The following is a 17115-nucleotide window of genomic DNA, read 5'->3' as shown; positions in this document are numbered from 1 at the left end:
AAGTTACACAACATTAAGATACAACAAGATATCAAAGATTCAGATTACATAGTGGAAGACATCAACTACCACCTGAAGAGTTTCCCAACGTGATTACTTAATTATACAATTAACTTAACTCAGACAATTAATCCAATAAGTTGTTTATCTTATAACGAGAGAATTCCTAAACAAGGATAATTTCTTTCAGATAGATGAAAATATAAATCACATGCTAATGTTTATCCATTATGATTCATTCATACCTTACATTCAAGCTTTTCATTAAAATATAAGCCACGCATCTAATATTCTAACACACTAGAATTTCATCATAAACATATGAGATCTTTCATGCACACTTAATTTCCTTAATAATGATTGAATATAATCCATTATCCTAAGCTACATTCTTTCATATTCCAATTTACTGCATTCAAGAAAGGACTACATATAAGCATTTAAAGTTAATTCCATCTTATCCACTTATGTATTCTAACATAAGCTATTCATACATGATAACACTAAACATGAAATATAAGGACAAAAGCATCGAATAACAACAAGATGATCTCGGAGTTCACCCCTAAAGGGCTACATCTCTAGGTCTGCTCAACTGCAAGACCCCTCTGATAATTAATAAAGTTACGAATACATGAGGTTCTCATAATTTACAATCTTTCCATCAAGGCGAAACATAATCAATATACAAACGACCACATCGGTCAATAAATACATAAACGATCCCTGAAAAGGAAAGGATACAGCTGAACATAATCAAAGCTAATACAAGGTCCATAAGAGCATCCACAAAACTGAGTCATCACCACCAAAGGTCTAACATGAAACTAGGTACTCACAAGGGCATAAGCAATAGGAGGACTCCACAAAAGTGCTCCTATCAAGACCATACATCAACACACACTAGCGAACATAGAGACAAGTGTCATCACACAACCTAGTATGGCTACCCTGGTAGGTCTTCATAGGTTCCGGCCCCATACACTGGGTTACCCTAGCAACCTAATCCGAACCTCTAGCCCATCCAAGCCTCATGTGGACCCACACATCCTTTTGTGAAGACAAGGATGATGGTTTGCCATTTCAGGCCTTCTCACAGCATGTCGAGTCTATGTTAGCACTCATCTCATGTGTGAGGCACAATTGTCTTACTTAGAGATTACATTCTAATCTACTGTTAGGTTATCACTTATTAGACTCACTTTCGATGGGTTACCCAGCAACCAGTTTGGGTGTGGCCCCCAATTGAAAGCCACTTCCCATATGACACAAGACTATACTCAAGCGACCTCAGAAACCAAGGAATACACATGGTCAAACGAATGGAGTTCAAAAAGGAGGGAACATCCATTTGGTCAATCACGACTCAAAAGAGGCACTCTCAAAAGGGATATGACCAAATACGACACCACCACAAAACTACAGTGAAACTCGAGACCGAGGACTGAAATAGGTATCCAAATCAACCATACGACAGGGTCCAATCAAACAAAGCAAGGCTTGCCATTACTGAAACAAAAGCGAATACAAAAATTAAACTCACATAGGCAATAACCAGAGGATACAATCTTTCTCCAAATTAATTTAGACATTAAATGTCGATCAAGTTTTCTAAATGATCTAAGACAAATTGCAGTTATCTACCTCCTCTAGGTATAGGTTGTTCTTGGTTTTCTAGCTCTCTAAGGTTCATTGCATCGAACACACATAATAAGCCATAATGAGTTCTTAAACCAATTTCACATGAATATAATCAGACAACCATTAACCAATTTAATCTTCAATTAAAACATCATTGACATACTAGTTCAAAATAAATCCTACAAATTTGTCTTTTCTAGAACCAATTTATACTATACAGATCAAGGAAATATACATATTTAAGGAAGCCAAATTAAGAAAATCCATTCCCAGATTAACAGATTGTTTGCTTGAGCATATAAAGAAAATTACTAAAATTAACTATTAATTAATGAATATATTTATTAATCCATGATTAATTAAATATAAAAAATTAATTTAATTAATAGCGGAATTAACAAATTAAGTATTTAATTACAAAAATATGCATTAATAATAAAGTACAATTTTGAAAATTAATTTATGTATATTGCCTCTCATACAATTAATTAATTACAACTAATCGTAATTTATTAATTAATTGCCATATTTAAGCTTTATTAAAACTTAATTTATAAAACATATTAATAATAATAAATTATTATTATATATATTTTTATTTATATAAAAAAATATATTAAAAAAAACATTTCTTTTTACCAAAAATATTATATAAATATATTTTTTTTAATAATAAAAAAAAATTAAAAAAAAAAACATTTTAATTTGCAAGAATACAAAAAATACGGGGGAGGGTACCCACATGGACCCCCATGTGTGCCCCCCCCTTGGGAGCTCACGCTTCCCTTGGGAAAGCACTGCTTGAAAATTTCCAGCAAGAAGAGGTTTCCAAAATTGGAAGGATTTGTTGGAATAACCAACCAAATAAATAATCTTTTGGGCATAAGGAAGCTCATTTTTCATACAAGAAACGAGCAATCAACCAATCTTAACCAATATCAACTAATTCCACAATGATTCATAACCTTGAGGCAATCAATGGAGAAATTAAAACCAAATAGCATGAAGAACATCCAATGCCCATTTTTTTTAAATTTAAACAATAACTTATTGATAACCAGAATTCCTACCTCAATAAGCATTCCTGGAAAGGATCTAATGAAGAGCCCCAACCTGCAACTCAAGGAATCCTTCTCCTTCCAAAATCCCCAAATCTTTCATCCAAGATATTTTCCAAAAAAAATATTTTTCCAAAAAAATTCAATCCCCCATATTTTCCAAAAGTCTAGGTTATATGGAAAAGTTTGACCAAAAATCCCATTTTTGAATTTAAAATTTTTATTTAAAATAAATCACAAAAGTCTTTATTTTCCAACTATATCAATAAATTAAATTGCTTTTCAATTCAAAATTGATTTTCTCAATTAATTCAATTTAACCTTTCTATTTCCAAAATGCCAAGAAGATAAAATTAATTCTATTTCTATTAAAATTAAATCTTTCTTTTCTTAGGAATAAACATAATACATTTAATATTTAAATTTAACCATTTAATTGAACTTGCTCTCAATTTAAATCAAGCAATTCAAATTAACGATAAATCACATAAAGAAATCCTGTTTAATTTAGTCCATTAATCTTTAATGCACAAACACATATTTAATCAAATTAAATACTAGGGACTAAATTACTCAATTTAACCATACAAACCAAACACGCAAACCAAGAAGGTCAATCAGACAGACGACTCGCAAACCCAAACAAAAGGGAATACTGACGACGACTGATGATGCTCACTTGAGTATGACTATGGTCAACTAGGGTCTTACGACCACCTAATCCAACTCTAAGGATTAAAGAGGTACACACAAACCTGCAAATTGAGGTGAAGACGAACCTCGCACTCATGCGGTGTTCTACCTGAAATCTCGTGCAACCAAGAGTCATACATGCATACATATATAAACTTAATGAAAGCATTAGCTAGATATAATAACATGAAATAGGAACACTAAACAACTTGCATACAACTGGTGTGAAAACCACATTAACAAATATGCACTAAATCAACACATCTGACTATAATCATTATATTATGATAAATTAACCAAGATTATGTTGGTATTTTGGTATGGTTTTGTCATTGATGTCAACACCTACTAAATACACCTACTTTGGAGATCCAGCAACATTCACCGACAAACAGTAAACTGTGCAACAGTTACTAGTATATGACTAACCGACAGGATATAATGTTCACCGGTACCTGGAATGACATGGAAGACACCTCGTAATCTTGAAGACATCATGTGGACACTTTATTTTGAAGTAATAATAATTTGTATATTCTGATTTGCATATTTGCTTTTACCGGCAAATAGGTCCAGGTTATCTAGGGTTACACCGACAGGTTTATCTTTTCCAGATCAGCATGGCACGCTATGGAGATGATTTATTATTGTTGTAAATGCATTAAGCTGACATGTTTAATCGGTTATTGCATCAGATATTATATTATTTGTAAAATGTTTTTATTGTAATATCTTGTAGAGCCGACCTACTAAAATTGGTCTTAGGGTATGGTATAAATGTAAGATCTTATTCGTAAGATCAAGTGTGGAATGCAAAAAGAATTGTGAGAAGGTATATGCGAGATTAAGCAGAGCTATACATGAAGACATCATTTGAAGGTGAAGTTAGGCTTTTGTGGAAGCATATCAGCATTACACCAGTACTGAATCCAGCATATGAAGATGCGATTTTGTGCAGTACATTCTTATTGGATTTAACCATCCAATTGTAGTCAGTGTGACTCCCATTTGTGATTGAGCAGTGAGCTCTAGGCTGTTGGCCTTTCTGCATGTGCAGACCCCTCTTGTACACTTACTATCTGCAGTAGTATCATCTGATTGTGGGTAAGGTTTCCCACCGTGGTTTTTCCCTTACAGGGTTTCCACATACAAATATTGGTGTCATGTGTTGTGGATGACTTTGTGCTTATCTTTCATGCATTAATTCTTACTGGTATAGCAATTTACTGTTAACACTGTCTATCAACATACTTAATTGATTTACCGGTATTAAGCATTAAGTTGGTTAATAAGTTTTTGGTTTGAATTTATTAGACAACTGATTCACCCCCCCCCCCCGCCCCCCTCTTAGTTGTCTCTGGGACCTACAATTGTTATCAGAGCCTAGTCCTCTTTTTGCAGAAGTTTAACAACTTGAGGAGATCCAATGTCTACTAATTATTTCAAAAAGGATAGTCCTAAACTTGATGGAACCAACTATGGGATACTGAAAATAAGAATGGAGACACATTTGAATTGCATTAGTAAAGACGTCTGGGAAGTTACTAAGAATGGTTATACTGCTGCTATAGCTGGTCAGACTGCTCCCACTACTTTAGCTAAAGATGAAGAAAATGATTGCAAAGCAAGAGAAGCACTCTTGAGCGCATTATCAGATCAACAAATCATGGGATTATAAGATAGGTACACTGCAAAAGCTATTTGGGATCATTTGGAAAAACTGAATGAAGGGGATTCCACAGTCAAAATTGCAAAACTTGAAAGCTTCCGAGTCAGGTATGAACATCTGAAAATGGAAGAAGATGAAAGGATTTCTACTTTTATGGAAAGAGTAAATGAAATTATTTTGGGTATCAAATGTTGTGGAGGAACCTTGAGTGAAGATGAGATTGTTTCAAAAATCTTAAGGGGTTTGCCACCGGCATATAAAATGGAGGTTACTGCTATAAATGAGTTGAGAACAATGCCTAATACATCAGTAACTAGGGATACATTGATTGGAAAACTTTCAGGTTTTGAAATTAAGGAATTTGGTCCTGTTACTACTATAAAAACTGATTTGGCCTTCAAAGCATCAACAACATCTACTCCATCCTTTGACAAATCAGACTGGAGAGCCTTTTATGCAAGAGAACTTGAAGAAACCAGGAAGGAGAATGAAGAGCTTGAAGAACTTGAAGCACTTTTTGTAAGAAAAATGCCAAAAGGCCCAATTGAAAGTAAGTATGAAGGTAAAGCACCCTTTAAATGTTTTAACTGCAAATAAGATTGGTCATATGGCTTCAAGATGCCCAGATAGACATGCTAGACTAAGAGAAGAAGCTAGAAGAACATACAAACCTAATCCTGAATATCAGAGATACAGATTTAAGAAAAATAAAGATAAATCTTGTTACACTGCTGATGAAGGTGTGACTGATGATTCTGATGAGGATCCAGCAGATAATGGATGGGTCTTTGTTGCTATAACAGAAGATCAACCGGTACCTATTGCTCAACTGGTAGAACAAGCCCTAGCAGCTAAAGTTGAATCAAAGGATGAATGGATTATTGACTCAGGATGCTCACATCACATGACTGGAGACAAAGGTAAATTCTTGAACTTTCAACAATATAATGGAGGTTTAGTAAGATTCGGAGATGACAAAGCCTGTTCAATCAAAGGTAACGGTTCAATATCTCTTGATGGTAAACATAACACTGACAATGTCTACTATGTTGAAGGATTAAAATGTAATCTTTTAAGTGTTGGTCAATTAGTTGAGAAAGGTTTTCAATTACAATTTAAAAATGGAAAATGAAATCATGAATAGAACTGGTTTGGAAATTGCAACCGGTAATAAGACTAGAGGTAATATCTTTCATTTGAATAACAGTGAAAAGGCATGCTTAATTGCACAGATAGATGAAAGTTGGCTATGGCATAAAATACTATGTCATGTAAATTTTGATTGCATGGTAAAAATCAGTACTTCTAAGGCAGTTAGAGATCTACCTAAAATTGTGAAACCTCATAATACAATTTGCAAGGAATGTCAATTTGGAAAACAAGTTAGAGATAGTTTCAAAAGTATTCCAGAAAAATCCAATAATGCCCTTGATTTAATTCACGCTGATTTATGTGGTCCAGCTAGAACTAAAAGCTTACAAGGTGATAGATATTTCATGCTAATTATTGATGATTATTCTAGAATGTGTTGGGTTACTTTTCTCAGAGAAAAATCAGAAGCACTTGGGAAGTTCAAACTATTCAAAGCATAGTTGAAAATGAAACCAGTAAGAAAATTAAATGTTTAAGATCAGATCAAGGAGGAGAATTCGCTTCTAAAGATTTTAATACATTCTGTGAAGTAAATGGAATCAAAAGATAGTTATCAGCACCTCAGACACCACAATAGAATGGAGTTGTTGAAAGAAAAAATAGAACTATTTTGGATGCAGCAAGAAGTATGTTATTAGAAGCAAATCTACCACATGTGTACTGGAGAGAGGCAGTAAGCACTGCTGTCTATACATTCAACAAAGTTCACATCAAAGGTGAAACCGTTAAGACCCCTCATGAACTATGGTTTGGTAATACTCCTACTCTTAAGTATTTTAGAATTTTTGGAAGTAAATGTTATATTAGAAGAGATGAGTATATTGGCAAGTTTGATCCAAGAAGTGATGAAGGAATATTTCTTGGTTATTCATCTAAGAGTAAAGCATATAGATGTTTTAATAAAAGATTACAAAAAATTGTTGAGAGTACAAATGTAAAGATTGATGAACAATTCAGAGGAACTTCAAGGTATATAGACTCTGAACTGGGATTAGAAATTATGACAAATGAACCTACAATAAATCCACCGGTACAAAATGATGATCCAGTTACTACGGTATCATCAGAGGATTCCACAGTAATTGAAGAACAACAACAGACTAAGACACCCTGGTATGTAAGATTGAATCACTCTGAAGATCAGATAATTGGAAGCAAACTTAAAGGAGTCGTGACAAGAGGAAGATTGGCAAATGAAGAGGTATGTCTTATTTCTCAAATTGAACCATTATCTATCAATGAGGCATGTGAAGATAAATTTTGGATTAAAGCTATGGAAGAAGAATTAGAACAAATTGAGAAAAATAATACTTGGACATTAATTCCCCGGCCTAAAAATAAAAATGTAATTAGAACCAAATGGGTATTTAGAAACAAACTCAATGAAGATGGTAAGGTTGTTAGAAATAAAGCAAGACTAGTGTGTAAGGGATATTCTTAGAAAGAAGGAGTTGATTACAATGAAACCTTTGCACTAGTAGCCAAAATTGAGGCAGTTAGATTATTCTTGGCTTTTGCAGCTCACAAGGATTACAAAGTTTATCAAATGGATATTAAATGTGCAGTTGTGAATGGAGATCTTGAAGAGGAAGTCTATATTGAACAACCTGATAGATTTTCCTTGACAAATGACAATGATATGGTTTGCAGATTAAGAAAAGCTTTGTATGGATAAAAACAAGCTCCAAGAGCTTGGTATGCAAGATTGGATAAGTATTTTTTAAAGATTGGTTTTACTAAAGGAAATGTAGATAGCAATTTATATTACAAAGTAACTAATGATGACATCTTGATTATTGAAGTATTTGTTGATGATATAATCTTTGGAGGAGAAGATGAATTATGCAAAGAATTTTCTCTTGAAATACAGGAAGAATTTGAAATGTCTATGATCAGAGAAATAAAATTCTTTTTAGGATTGCAGATTTTACAGACTGATAAAGGCATATTTTTTAGTCAATCTAAGTACTTGAAATAACTACTGAAGAAATTTGGGATGGAGAACTCTAAACCAGTAAGCACACCTATGACTACAAATGACAAATTATCTCAAAGGGATGAATCTACACCATTTAATCCAACTAGATACAAATCTATGATAGGAGGTTTACTATATTTGACGCAAACCAGACCTAATATTATGAATGCAGTATGTATAGTTTCTAGATTTCAGAGTAATCCTAGGGAAAATCATGAATCAACAGTAAAAAGGATTTTTCGGTACTTACAAGGCACAACAAATATTGGATTATGGTATCCTAAAGATGAAACTTTTGATCTATATGCATACATAGATGCAAATTGGGCAGGAGATGTGGATAATAGAAAAAGCACCACTGGAGGAGCATTCTTTCTTGGAAAGAGATTAGTTTCTTGGTTAAGTAAGAAACAGACTTGTACATCTTTATCAATAGTAGAATTAGAATATTTTGCAGCAGCAACAAACTGTACACAGGTATTTTGGCTTAAGAAAATGTTGAAAGACATAAAGGTAAAATTCAAGGAGCCTATTACTATATATTGTGATAACACTGCAGCAATTGATATATCTAAGAATCCAGTATTACATTCTAGAACAAAACATGTTTCTATCAAACTGAATTTTCTAAGGGAAAAAGTTGAAGAAAAGGAGATAAAACTAGTTTATGTGAATACTAAAGAACAGCTTGCAGATATTTTCACAAAACCTTTGCCTAAGGAAACTTTTGAGTATCTCAGAGATCAGCTCGGAGTCATACCTCCACCGGTAGAGACTTAGATAGTTGATGATTGTCATTAACCGACAGAATTAAATGGACAAATCTTTTATTCCGGTATTTTGTGAGGAGGCTACTTCTCAGGGGCACTAGTTGGTATTTTTGTATGGACTTAAATTTTGTAGCTTTAGCATTTGATGTCAAAGGGGGAGAGATATATGGAAAAACACATTATCAATTGAGGAGAGATATCTATGGTGAAAATTCATACAGGATAACATCAAATTGCTTCCAGGGGTAGAGATTGTCACCTTGAGGAGATTGTTGGTTTTACACTTGGCATTTCTATTTTGGCACTTTGATGGTTTTTCCATCTTGTGTTGCCATCAATGCCAAAGGGGGAGATTGTTGGTATTTTGGTATGGTTTTGTCATTGATGTCAACACCTACTAAATACACCTACTTTGGAGATCCAACAACATTCACCAGCAAACAGTAAACTATGCAACAGTTACCGGTATATGATTAACCGGCAGGATATAATGTCCACCGGTACTTGGAATGACATGGAAGACACTTGGTAATGTTGAAGACATCATGTGGACACTTTATTTTGAAGTAATAATCATTGGTATATTCTTATTTTCATATTTTCTTTTACCAGCAAATAGGTCCAGGTTATCTAGGGTTACACCGACAGGTTTATCTTTTCCAAATCAGCATGGCACGCTATGGAGATGATTTATTATTGTTGTAAATGCATTAAGCTGACATGTTTAATCGGTTATTGCATCAGATATTATATTATTTATAAAATATTTTTATTGTAATATCTTATAGAGCCGACCTACTAAAATTGGTCTTAGGGTATGGTATAAATGTAAGATCTTATTCATAAGATCAAGTGTGGAATGCGAAAAGAATTGTGAGAAGGTATATGCGAGATTAAGCAGAGCTATACATGAAGACATCATTTGAAGGTGAAATTAGGCTTTTGTGGAAGCATATCAGCATTACACCAGTACTGAATCCAACATATGAAGATGCGATTTTGTGCAGTACATTCTTATTGGATTTAACCATCCAATTGTAGTCAGTGTGATCCCATTTGTGACTGAGCAGTGAGCTCTAGGCTGTTGGCCTTTATGCATGTGCAGACCCCTCTTGTACACTTACTATCTGTAGTAGTATCATCTGATTGTGGGTAAGGTTTCCCATCGTGGTTTTTCCCTTACAGGGTTTCCATGTACAAATATTGGTGTCATGTGTTGTGGATGACTTTGTGCTTATGTTTCATGCATTAATTCTTACCAGTATAGCAATTTACTATTAACACTGTCTACCGGCATACTTAACTGATTTACTGGTATTAAGCATTAAGTTGGTTAATAAGTTTTTGGTTTGAATTTATTAGACAACTGATTCACCCCCCCCCCCTCTCAGTTGTATCCGAGACCTACAGATTAAACCGAGATTATAAATTGATTAGGGCAGGGGTACTACACTTGTCTTAAGTGTTCGTGTCTTCACAATGTTTATTACATATTTTTTGATGTTTATTGTTTTTTTAGGCTTTTTATGAATGTTTTAATTTTTAGGCTTTTTTCAAGATATTTTATGATTTTTATGGTTTTTTTCAGGACATTTTATGATTTTTATGATTTTTTCAAGACATTTTATGATTTTTAATATTTTTCCAAGACATTTTACGATTTTTAAGATCTTTTTCAGGACATTTTATGATTTTGCAGTCAGAAGGATATTTTGGTATATACAAGGGACACTTGATTATGGACTATGGTATCCCAAGAAAGAGGATTTTATCTTGCATGCTTACACTGATGTTGATTTTGTAGGCTGCATTGATGACTGTAAGAGAACAAGTGGTGGTGCATTCCTCCTAGGTAATCGGTTGGTCATGGCACAGTAAGAAGCAGGATTCAGTTTCTCTATCTACTGCTGAGGCATAATATATTGTTGCTGCCACATGCTATTCTCAGGTGCTATGGATGAAGAAGACCCTCAAGGATATTCAGGTAGAGATGTCTGACCCTATTTCCATCTAGTGTGACAATTTTGGTGTAATTAACATATCAAAGAATCCGGTTATGCACTCAAGGACAAAGCATATTTCCATCAAATATCATTTTCCCAGAGAGGTGATAGATCTATGAAGTCAAGGTAGAGTATGTCCCTATAGGTAAACAAGTGGTTGATATCTTCACCAAGCCTCTACCACTAAAGAGTTTTGAGTATCTGAGACACAAGTTAGGAGTGGTATCACCTATTTCATGCACTTAAATGTGTATGAATATCTATGGTTCATGGGGAGTTCATTGTAAAATCTCCTATCTCTTGGACCATATGTTGGACATAGGGGGAGATCAAGTGATTATGCTATAGTACCGACATGCTTGAGCTTTTGGGTAGTACTCATTGGTCCTCATTTGAAATTTCCTTCAATGTCTATTCAATTTTTACTTTGATAAAAATCACAATTGGACCATTGGGTGAAAGGAACATTAGACAGGTGTATTGGAAGAACAAATTGTAGAAGAAGGAAATTATTGCAGGAATACCCAAGAGAATTTCATGATTAGGAGAATCTACTTTCCCAATTGGTAGCACTCTAGTACAATCACATTTGACTTTTATGAACAATTGATGTCAGTTGGTGTCTCTATCCTCCATCTTATATGTTGTTGGTTGAGTGGATAGAAATCAAATGGGGAGAATACACTGTATAACCCATGGAGAATGAATTAGATGGAAGGATGCCTTGACCCTTTGTCATTGTTGTCAAAGGGGGAGAATGGTCCAATGGGTAGGGTGAAGGAATAGAGTGTGTTGACATCAATGCCAAATAAGGAGATTGTTGGTATTGTGTTGTCATTGATGTCAACTGGTATGGGATTATAACTGACAAGTAAGTATTGGATGTTTGAAAACAATGAATCCAAGAACACTGAGAGGGGGTGGTGAATCGATGTTCTGCTGGTAATATAAGATTTTACCTTATTACAACATACACATATAAACCGGTAAATGAAGAAACATATAACATGAAGCAAATAAACAATCCACATGAATGAAAATCACAACACATAGAATTTATACATGGAAAACCTCAAAGAGGAAAAACCATGGTGGCATTTATGATGCACAATATCAATTCACTAGCCATGTGAAAGATATTGCATAGTATGGGGGCCTGCACATGCAAGAAGGCACACTGCCTAGAGCACACTGCTCAACACAAAAAAAGTCTCACTGACTACAAGCTTATGCTGAGATAAGACAAGAATGGTGAGCTCACAAAATGCATCTGCTATGCCAAAAACAGTTTCGGTTATAGCTCTTTTCTGTACCAGTTCTTAAACCCTTTTACCGATATCCCATTTTCTCCAAGAATGCTTTACAAACCATCTACTGATCATTGCATGATATTACTTTCGCATACAAATGATCTATATACATGTCCTTAGCATCACATTATTTTTCTTCCTTGTCCTACACACTCTTCTATATCACAGTGACCTAATAAACTGACTTATATACCCTTTACAAACAATATGCCTTATGTCAAATTACAATACATTACAAAAGATTTTCAATGCCAACCCTATACAATAAATATAAAATGATTAAATAAAACTTTTCAAATCCCAGACTGATGTCAGCTTCACATAAGTGTTGGATGTCAGTGTCGATGCTGGTTATGACCTTGATTACTCTAATGCCAGTATCTGCCAATGTATGCCTCCAATGCTAGTGTATGCCTTCTACAGAATCTTGCTGCCTTCAATGACCACATATGAATCCAATGAGTATCAATTGACAATATTGGAAACCGGTCTGAAATGACAATTGGTAGGTATGTTACCAGTATGAAGATGCAATAAGGAGATCCACTGGTGAGCATGTATAGACATGAAGAAGAAAAACCAACATAGTGAATGATTGCTGGATCACATGAAGTATGGACACAAAACCAGAAGAATTCCAAGTCAATATGATCTATCAGTAGGGTATATGAGCCGGTAAAACACCAGTCATGTGTCTTGGTCAGTGAATGAACTGAAATCAACATAGAAGACTGGGTTGAGTTGGATGGTATCTAAGGATGACACATAGGTTCCATGTGGCAGGCATGCAGTGGTAGGAAAACCGTCCATTGATGTGATAGGTGATGAGCAGGTCAACTTTAAATAAAGAACCCGTGAATCACAGGTCAATGACAAAAGAAGTGTGGCTTGAGGCAGATCGAGTTGTAGAAGGTTTTTGGTGAGATAAATCAAGTAGGACAATTCGATATTTGTGCTCGATGGTCGAAGGAAATACCTAAGGCATTAATGGTGAATGATAGAGAAAGGTTGGAAAAATAAGTTGCAAGTTGCTAAAGATAGAAAGCGCATATAGATGTCATCAAAAATGGTGGTGGTGTTTGATCTAATGCAAATCATCAATCAAGGAGAGGAGATCTGATTAGATTTAATATAGACATACTCGATGGAGAAAAAACTATAAAATGCCTAGTTTGAATCCAGGTGTTGATGGGAATAATCAAGTATAAATATGCAGACTAAAGACTTAAGATGATGATGCTTGATGCTGACAAAAATAGAGTAACTAAGAGAGCAGAGAGTGGTCAGAGAGAAGATCAAAATCATCTGAGTCTTGGATTTTTTGACAAAGAGGTAGAACCACTAGAAGGTTTATTAGAGGTTTTCCCGACAAGGTTAGAGCAATCGACAAGCTGCCAAATAGAACTACAATTGTTTAAACTAACAAGGGGGATTCGGGAAGAAATTTGCAGAAGGTGAAGGAGATAAGAGAGTGTACCAGTGAAGGCTATGCAAGATAAAATATGGGCAGAAAAAGGTATAAACAAAGAACAGAGAACCGACAGAGAACTAAGAAAGGGAGAACTGATTGATAAGAGTTAAACTGGTGAAGTTTTTCATTGTAAGAGTTACAAAACTCATTTGTAACAAGATTAAAACTATTGTATTAATCTGATCTTTAGTACATCACTAATTTGGAGCTCGATGCAAGGGTTGGTTCTCCTTGGGTTGGTGCCCTAAACTTTGTAATCAATGCTTATTGTGAGGTTGTATCGGAGCAGTAGTCTCCAACAACATTTATCACCGAGGGTTTTCTCACATTGGGTTTTCCTTGTATAACTAGTGTTATGTATTGAGTATCTTTGTGTGTTTTCATTTGATCTCTTTCCTTAGCTCACCGGTATATCCTCCTTGTGCCTAGTTTGCTAACTGGTACCAAGAGTTTGGTTTAAAATATTGGGAACCACTGATTCACCCCCCTCCCAATGGTACATTGTGTTCAACAAATTTTTCTTCATTGCCAGTAAACTTTCTTCTCTTTGTCTTTAATGAAAGATCTTCGAGAGCTCCTTTTCTTATCTCCATCAGTTTCACTATAGGGACATTTTGTAGCAAAGTGTCATATTTTACCATAGTTGAAGCATTTGAGTGGCAACTTTCCTTTATACTTACCAGATCCTCTCTTGAGATTTCTAACAAAGTTTGCTACCTCTACATCCGAGTCTTCACTAGATCCTTTATGAGAAACCTCTTCCTTTCCCTTTTTGATGGATTTGAAAGCAACTTCTTTCCTTGAAGATCCTTCTCTGGTTGTCCTCATCTCATAAGCAATTAAGGAGCCAAATAACTCATCCATTGTGAAGGTTTTTTAGATCCTTGGCTTCATATATAGTAGAAACCTTAGTATCATACTTAGATGTGAGTGATCTAAGTACCTTTTTGACAGTAACTTCATCAACAAACTCTTCTGCAAGTTCCCTAATGGAGCTCACAGTTTCATCTACCCTATAAAGATAATCTGCAATCTTTTCTTCATCTTTCATCTTCAACCCTTCAAGATGACCTCTTAGTGATTGCAGCTTGGCCTCCTTTACTTTAGCATCTCCTTCAAATAATCTTTGTAATTTATTCCAAGTCTCCTTGGCAGATGATTAGTGCATAACCATAACAAACTCATTCTTTGATAGTCTACTGAGAAGAACATGTTTAGCCTTTGCATTGTTCTCATACTCCTTCTTATAATCCAAGTTAGTGGGAGGAACACTAGGGACAATATACACATTCTTTATAGACATACAAACATCAAATCCTAGAGAGGACATATCTATTTCCATTATTCTGCACCAAAAAACATAGTTGGTTCCATCAAACATGGGAGCTTTAGAATAGGAGGAGAACTCATTTCTTGCCATTGTGTTCTAAGACCAGAATTTACCCAAGATAGAGAAAACTTATATGATCGGGAACCTAGGCTCTGATACTAATTTTTGAACACAATGTACCACTAAGAGGGGGGTCAATCAGTGTTTCCCAATATTATAAACCTTTTAAATCTAAATCTTGGTACTGGTTAGCAAATCAAACACAAGGAGGATATAATGGTGAGATAAGGAAAGTGATCAAATGCAAACACACAAGGACACACAACACATAACATCGGTTATACGAGAAAAACCCAATGTGGGAAAAACCTCGGTGACAAATTCTATTGGATTCTACTGCTCCAATCCAGGCTCACAATAAACATGGTTACAATATTTAGGGAACCAACCCAAGGAGCACCAACCCCTGCACCGAGCTCCAACTCAGTGATCACAATGATCATAAATAATACAATAGTTATAGTCTTGTTACAAATAAGTTTTGTAACACTTGCAATCTAAATATGTCACCAATTTAACTCTTCTCTATTGATTCTCCTTTGCTCACTTCTCTACTGGTTCACTGTCCTCTATTTATATCCTTTTTGCCCTCATTCTATCTTGCATGACCTCCACCGGTACACTCTCTTTTCTCCTTCTCCTTCAAAAACTTTCTTCCTGAATCTCCCTTCCCGATTCACACAAATTTTATCCTTTTTGGTATCTTGTCGATTTCTCTAATCTTACTGATAAAACCTCTGATAAACCCTCTTACTAGTTCTACTTTTCTTTCAGTCAACTCCAACACTTATATGCTTTTGATCTTTTCTTTAATCACTCTTTTCTCTCTCAGTTACTGTGTCTTTTCCGACATCTAGCATCATCTTATTTCATTTTTGGTCAGTTCAAACAGTGGCGCGCTAGGGATTTTCTCCAACATCTCAATCTGTATCAAATCTGATCAGATCTCATCTCTTCAATTGATGATCTGTAGTAGATCAAACATCAGTACTATTTTTCTTATGACATCTATACACACTTTCTATATTTAGCAACCTGCAACTTATTTTTTGACTTTGCTATGTCAATCACCATTAATGCCTAAGTTGCTTCCTTCTACCAATGAGAATGAAGATTGGATTGTCTTGCTTGGTTTACATAAAAAATATTCTACATCTTGATCTTCCTTGAGCTGCACATCTTTTTTCATTGACCCTTGATTTACAAGTTCCTTATTTAAAGATGACCTCCTCATCACCTACCACGTTGATGGACACTTCACCGACCTCTGGATGCTTGCCACTTGGTATCCACCTGTCATCCTTGTTGGCATCCACCTCTATTCAGTCCACTAAGTTGGTTTAGATTCATTCACCAGCCAAGAAATATTATGAGTGCTTTCTCACCAGTTCACTAACCATGTCGATACATGTCACCTTACTGGTTATCTTTCTTTCCTTCTTTCCTCTATTATGTCGGTGGTTTAACTTGACTTTTCATCAGACACACCAATTATTCCACTAAGTCTATTTACTAGTGATATTACACTTGCCTTCATATCGGTATTATCATTGAGTAAAATATGTCATTAATGCACATCCTTATAATCATGCCTACGGTGGATTAAACTCTTCTCTGTTGTATTATCCTTTCTTACCGGTGGTCATGTTGAGTTACCGGTGAACATCCATGCTGGTAACATCTCCTTCTTGCATCCTGCATTCACCTTGCATACCGGTAACCAACCATACTGGTGACATGCTATACATACCGGTTGACATAAATGAAAATACAATGCCAACAATGAGCTCTAGGCTCTTGGCCTGATTGCAAGTGTAATCCCCATTGTAATTATTTCACATACTACTGCATAAGTATTATCTAGTTGTGGGTAGGGTTTACCACCATGTTTTTTCCCTTTACCGGGTTTTCCATGTCAAAATATTGGTGTCATGTTTACTATTATTTCATGCTTTATCTTTCATTGTGTTGTTCTTCGGT

The sequence above is a fragment of the Cryptomeria japonica genome, chromosome 2 (genome assembly GCF_030272615.1).
Source record: "Cryptomeria japonica chromosome 2, Sugi_1.0, whole genome shotgun sequence".
Taxonomy (NCBI): domain Eukaryota; kingdom Viridiplantae; phylum Streptophyta; class Pinopsida; order Cupressales; family Cupressaceae; genus Cryptomeria; species Cryptomeria japonica.
Note: the sequence above shows the minus strand (reverse complement) of the source record.